General features: G+C 42.2%; 1 pseudogene; it reads left to right on the forward strand.

The window, feature by feature from the left end:
* The first annotated feature begins 4,061 nt into the window (after positions 1–4,061).
* On the forward strand, positions 4,062–5,433 carry LOC100023573 (zinc finger and BTB domain-containing protein 44-like; annotated as a pseudogene).
* Positions 5,434–6,894: the final 1,461 nt, after the last annotated feature.

Raw genomic sequence — 6,894 nt, forward strand, 5'->3', positions numbered from 1 at the left:
TTCTTATTGTGATGGCAGCTCCAGAATCCTCATCAAAGCCCCTGGATCCCATATATCAAAGTTTCTTGTAGTTTGAATCCTGTCAGAAAATGAGAACAGTCCCCTGCTAAAGGAAATGCTTTAGTTTTTAGAACCAGTTTTGATTATGCCAGAATAGACCATATTACTCTCTGGATCTACTAATTCCCCAGTGATCAAATTGTGCTTTTTCTTCAGGATTTCCAGAAATGTTCTCAAGTATAGGAAAGGGGTATGATTCCACAGTCTGGGCTGCCATCTTGAAGAAGGTATATAAGAGGATGATTAGAATTTTAGTATCTTCTTGCCCATCTCTCATAGACTTTGCATGATATAGTGATGAGAACAAACACAAAGCAAGCAGAAATAAAGCAGGTTAGATGCAGAATGTTGATTACAATCCTTTCACATTGATTCTTTTTCCTTGTCTTTCTCTCTGGTCCTTCTGTGGGCCAACACTCCTTTATTTAGCCTCCGTTTCAGAGACCATGGTTTCCTTCATGTAAAATGGAGGCTCTTCATCTTCTCAATGGACAGCTGGATCAGCCATACTACATGATTTATACAAGGCCAATATGGCTTTTGGGGTAAAATTCAGTACCTCTCAGTGATTGCATTTAGCTTACACTTGGGCTACCCTGAGAGAGCATCTGGAAATCTGGATTGGCAACAAGCTGAAGGACTTCCACACATTGGAGGAGGTGTCAATGTCATATCCTATATGAGAGTACGTATTTTAGAGTTTAAAATCATACAGTCTCAAGGATAGAGCCACATGGTATTGCAGGGAAGAAACAGGCACATCTGGCAATACATTTTTTTCTTTAAAACTCTTACCATCTGTCTTAGAATCAGTACTGTATATTTGTTGCAAGGCACAAGAGCAGTAAGGGTTGGGCAATGGGGGCTAAGTAACTTGCCCAGGGCCACATAGCTAGGAAGCATCGAAGGTCAGATTTGAACCCAAGACCTGCCATCTCTAGGCCTGGCTCTCAATCTGCTGAGTCACCTAGCTGCTTCCTTGGCAATAGGTTTTGACTTGTGAAATTTGGAATTTCTCTCATGATTATTTCCCTCCAGAGGGCATTCGTTCTCTTTTAGAAAACTATCTCACCATTGTACCCTTCTTCAAGAAATAAGACTATCAGGATTATCGGTAGACATCTTTATAAAATAACTTAGTGTAAATGATGTAGATATCCTCAAATGGATTTTCCACAGGAAAATGCCAAAATGTTTTGTTTGGGGAGTTAATATGTAATACACTCAGATATGGGTATCCATCAGCTTTTAAACCATGAATGGGCTCCCTAAGAAAAAGCATCCAGGACTTGATTTGTTTACAAGAGAACTGTGCCAAACCCTTAAGTAACAGTTGCAATATTATATAAATTGTTGGAAAAAACAGTAAAGAAAGAGTCCTACCAACTTCCTTCTGTGATACAAATATGGTCTCAGTGCCTAAAAGAGAGCCAAAACAGAGGAAGAAACCTGATTGCCTCATGAATATTAATGTCAAAATGTGTAATCAAATGCTAACAAGGAGATTCCAGCAACATAACACAAAAAGTACCAGTGGGATCTATACCAAGAACGCAGGGCTGGGGTAGTAGTGGGGAAATTGTGAGCATAACTGATCATATCAACAGCAAAGAGAAATATTGCCATTCAACAAATGCAGAAAGACATCTGATAAAATGGAAGTCCTATTCCTGCTTTGAAAAAAAACAGAAATAAGTGGAACTTTTCTTAAAATGATTCATGAGTGTCTATCTAAAACCAAGAGCAAGCATTATCTTTGATGGGGATAAGCTAGAAGCCTTTCCCATAAGATCCAGTAAAGCAAGAATGTGCATTATCACATATTATAGCAAGAAGAAAGAAATGGAAAGAATAAGAATAGGCAATGAGGAAACATAACAGTCACTTTTTGCAGATGAGATCCCTTGAGTCAATTAAAAACAACCAATCCAAACAATTAGTAAGTTCAACAAAGCTGCAGGATGTTAATCATCAGCATTTTAATATAAATCCAACCAAACCCAGCAGAAGAGAGAGAGAATTCCATTTAAAATAACTACAAATAGTGCTTGGGAGTTGACCCCCCCAAATCACATAGAGGAACAATGTGAATAACTGAAGCAGGGCAGCTAGGTGGCACAGTGGATAGAGTACCAGCCCTGGAGTCAGGAGGACCAGAGTTCAAATTTGGACTCAGACACTAGTGGTCTGACTCTAGACAAGTCACTTAACCCTGTTTGCCTCAGTTTCCCCATATGTAAAGTGAGATGAAAAAGGAACTGGCAAACCACTCCAGTATCTTCATCAATAAAATTTCAAATGGGTCATGAAGAGTCTGACATGAACAACAACAAATAATTTGAGAAATATTAGTTGCTTGGGGATAGGCAGAGACAATGCAACAAAAATTAAAATGCTACCTAAATTAGCTTGCTTATTCAGGGCCATATCAAGCAAACTACCAAAGAATTTGTAGAGCTAAAAAAAATTAAATTTATTTGGAGGAACAAAAGGTCAAGAATAGCTAGGGAATTATTGAAAAGAAAGATGGGGAAGGAGGCCAAACAATAACCAATCTCAAAAGATACTAAATAATTTGGTTATGGATAAGAAATACAGTGGTTGCTGAGGTACCACCTCACACCCAGCAGACTGACTAACAGGACAGGGAAGGAAAGTAATGAATGCTGGAGGGGGTGTGGCAAAGTTGGACATTAATGCATTGCTGGTGGACTTGTGAATTCATCCAGCCATTCTGGAGGGCAATTTGGAACTATGCCCAAAGGGTGCTAAAAGACTGTCTTCCCTTTGATCCCACCATAGCACTGCTGGGTTTGCACCCCAAAGAGATGATGAGGAAAAAGACATGTACAACAATATTCATATCTACGCTCTTTGTGGTGGCCAAAAATTGGAAAATGAGGGGATGCCCTTCGATTGGGGAATGGCTGAACACATTGTGGGAGCTGTTGGTGATGGAATACTATTGTGCTCAAAGTAATAATAAAGTGGAGGAATTCCATGGGAACTGGAAAGACCTCCAGGAATTGATGCAGAGTGAAAGGAGCAGAACCAGGAGAACATTGTACACAGAGACTGATACACTGTGGTACAATTAAATGTAATGGACTTCTCCATTAGTGGCAATGCAGTGATCCTGAACAACTTGGAGGGATCTATGAGAAAAACCACTATCCACATTTTGAGGAAGAACCGTGGGAATAGAAACACGGAAGAAAAACAACTGCTTGAATCCATGGGTCGAGGGGATAGGATTGGGGATGTAGACTCTGAATGAACATCCTAGTGCAAACAACAACATGGAAATGGGTTCTGATCAAGCACACAAGTAATACCCAATGGAATTGCTCTCAGCTCAGAGAGGGGGGAGGAAGTAGGGGGGAAAGAATACGAATCATGTAATCATGAAAAAATATTCTAAATCAATTAATGAATTAAAGAAAGAGATTTAATGAAGAGAGAAATCAAGTGGTTGAATAAGTGGAACAGATGGCGCTATTTCATGTGTTTTCCCAGATATTTGGGTGAACTCACTGCCAAAAAGTTTGGGAAAGCTGAAAAGTGGTGTGGCGGAAACTAGACAGAGACTGGCATCTCACACTGTATGCCAAAATCAGCTCAAAACAGGTACAGGATTTGGACAAAAGAGTGATGCAGGCAGGTGGGCAAGCAGAGAAGAAACTGCCTGTCAGATCTGTGTGTAGAGGAAGAACTCACCGAAAACCATAGCTAGGTTCACTGGAGACAAAAACGAATCATCTGGGGCCTTTCCGCCCACCTCTAAGACAGCTTGGCCTCTGCCGCCATGCCCAAGCCACAGGCTCTCTACAGGCCTAGGTGTGGTGGCCCGAGATAGGGTCCCCTTGGGCTGTCTGGGGAGGAGAGAGGGAGGACGAAGACCAGGCAGCCTGGCCCCAGCACCGGCGTCGTCACCTTCCCCCACAGGCCATTTCTTATCCATTTGCGTGGCTGAAGAGCATCTGTGGAGGAGCATGGAAAGGATGGGTGTGAGCACGTTTACTCCCAGCTCCCCCTCCTGCAGCCAGGAGACGCTGGCAAAGTGAAATGATGGCCATTTCTGGGGCGTCACTACTCGTGTGCAGGACAAAAGGCAGTGCTGGTGGCTTGCAGTGATTTCTTTCGCACCTAGCTTGTTGGCCAAGCAGAGGATGGTGGCCTGAATGTGTTGGGTTTGCATCATGGAACCATCGCTGGATTTAGACCCCTTTGGAGTGTGCTTATAACAGCAACCCTGTCAATTGACACAAGATGTTATCGATGTCGTGGCTGCAGTCAGCTGTATGTGAACGTTTAGTGTTGCAGCACCTGCTCAGAGTTCACAGAATCAGGTACTTTGTGGGATACACCAGATGACCAACAAGAAAAGGCCCAGATGCTGGGCGAGAAAACCGTTCTGAGTACAGTTTTCCTGCTTGAGGTGGTGGTGTTTGTCCAGCGTCTTCAGGATGCACCGTGGTAGGAAGGCCCATTCCTGTCTGCCCAGAGTCCCAGAGAAGGTGTTAAAGCTACGGTTATGTCCCCTGAAAGTCCACGTAAGCATAGCACACAGACTCGGTCTCCCCAAGTGCTGAATTCTTCAGCTTCCTGTTCAGAACCTAGAATCATCCAGTTGGCTCTTCCTCATCTTTTCCCCAGACTTTTCCATTTGGAGTTGATCGAAGGCTTCAGTCATAGAGGGTCAAGCAGGTAGGAAATTGCAGGACTTTAGAACCACCAGGCCCACCTGAGGCTGCTAGAAGAAGGACATGTGAGAGTACAAGGGCTTATTTGCCTCTGCTTACTGGAGAAGATGCCCAGGTCAAAGTGGAAAGGCTAAGTGATGAGGAAGAAGTGTTCCAGCCTGTCAGTGCACCTCAGCACTCCCTGAGTGATCAGCAGACAGTGCCGGGGAGTGAGCAAATTCAGGAGCATGTTCTCGCTAGTCCCCAGGCTTCGTCTATAGGGTCAGTAGGTGAAGGAGCAATGATGGACTACCTCTTCTCCGGGGCACCTCCAGCACGAATACTCACACAGATGATGAAGATGCATTGGAAAGTGTTCAGTGCCCTGCCAACCCCACGTCGCTCCTTCTACCAGCAGCCAGAACGGCCAAGTCCAAATGGCCCAGATGGGCCATCTCAGTGTCCCAGCTTGTGGAGCCCGATTCACCCGCATTCAGAACCTGAAGCCGCACAGGCTTACCCACTCAGGCATGAAAGCACTTCAGCGTGACCGCTGTGGGAAAACATTCACCTGGGCTTACTCGCTGAAGGTGCATCGCCTGAAGCACGAAGGCAAACACTGTTTCCGGTGCCCAACGCGTAGCGCCACTTCCCCAACTAAAATGCAACTATAGGCCAGAAATCAAGTACTGACTGTACAGACCAGCGTCCCAAGTAGAAACATGTCCCTCCTCTCAGGACTTTGACCAACATTGCGTAGAGCCTGCTGGTTTCCGGAAGTGTCTACAGTAAGGATTTTTTTTCTCACATTATTATGGTAAACATTCCTGAAACTAAACAAATTGTTGAGGCTTTGTCTTTTTTTTAATGGCATTTAATGAGTAGATTGTTGTTGGGAGAGGCACTCTATCTACCCTTAATATTTCACCATTGTAGAAACACTCCTCCAGATACCTTTTTTTTTTTTGCTTATGTTGAGGTTAGCAAGAAAGTGTGATTTTTTAAAAATAAGTTAAGCTGTGGACTTGGAAATGGAGAACATCAGCAATGAGAATAATACATATCCTGTCCTAACAGGAGCCAGTCTCCCCATCTTCATGCTATAATTTTTTGGCTGAAAACTTGTTTGCCTGAGCTATGACCATTCGACAAGATGGTCTATTGTCCAAGCCCATTTTCTTTTTGCCCCATCTGCAGTTGTATTTTATTTTGCCAATACTGACTGTATCATAGCAAAATTTACTAAAGGAAAAATATTGGAGTCTTTTGTTTATATATTTGTCTGTGTACTGTAGGGGATTTTTGTTCTGCTTGGGACAAAATAAGGAATTTTCTGCAGGGCCGAGTTCTTAACCGAACAAGGGGTTGTTTGCAAAAAGTTTCTACGACAGTGATAAATTTTCCATTTTCCAAAATAGTTTAAATTGATGTCAAGTTTATTAAAGACAGCAGTTACTAGAGCTTATAAAAACAGTGCAAGCAATAAAAATACAAAGTTCATCTTTCCATCTTTAGAATGGGCTCAGTTGGAACTGATGTTTGAGATTCATGAAGGTATCTGCAACAGACATGACAAGTACCAAGTTGGGGATAACAGCAGTATCAGAGCCTTAGATTTTAGTGGGCGTTCTTCACGCTGCTGCGGTGTTCAACTCTCTGAGTATGAGTTGAGCCCTCTGTGATGCTTGTGGTTATGTTCTATAGCACATCTCGTGCCATTAAAAGCATCACTGATCTTGAGCCTCCAAAGAAAAGACATGGTGACTCCAAGGGTTATGAAATTTGAAGTAATCTTTTATTTCTCTACATGACTACCTAAAGCAAATTACAAAAACATATTTGTGGAATATGAAAAGAGAATGCATAAATAGCACCTTGACTGAAACAATATTTGCATTGCTGTCAGGTGCTGGGCAGTACTTGTAGAGTTCTTTTTAATGGAAACATGCTAACTTCATGGTACCAGTTTCCATGTCAAAAATGGAATCATTCAGTAGCTCAATTTAATCAAATTTTGGGTTGTTTATCTTTCCTTTCTTTATGAAGATAGAAATATTCTAAGTTAGATTATAAATTAGATTTCTTTATGATAGAACTTAGTTTGTTCTAAGAGATTTTAACATCAAATGTTTTCTAATTTTTACAAACAAAA

Source organism: Monodelphis domestica, chromosome X, assembly GCF_027887165.1.
Source record: "Monodelphis domestica isolate mMonDom1 chromosome X, mMonDom1.pri, whole genome shotgun sequence".
Lineage (NCBI taxonomy): Eukaryota > Metazoa > Chordata > Mammalia > Didelphimorphia > Didelphidae > Monodelphis > Monodelphis domestica.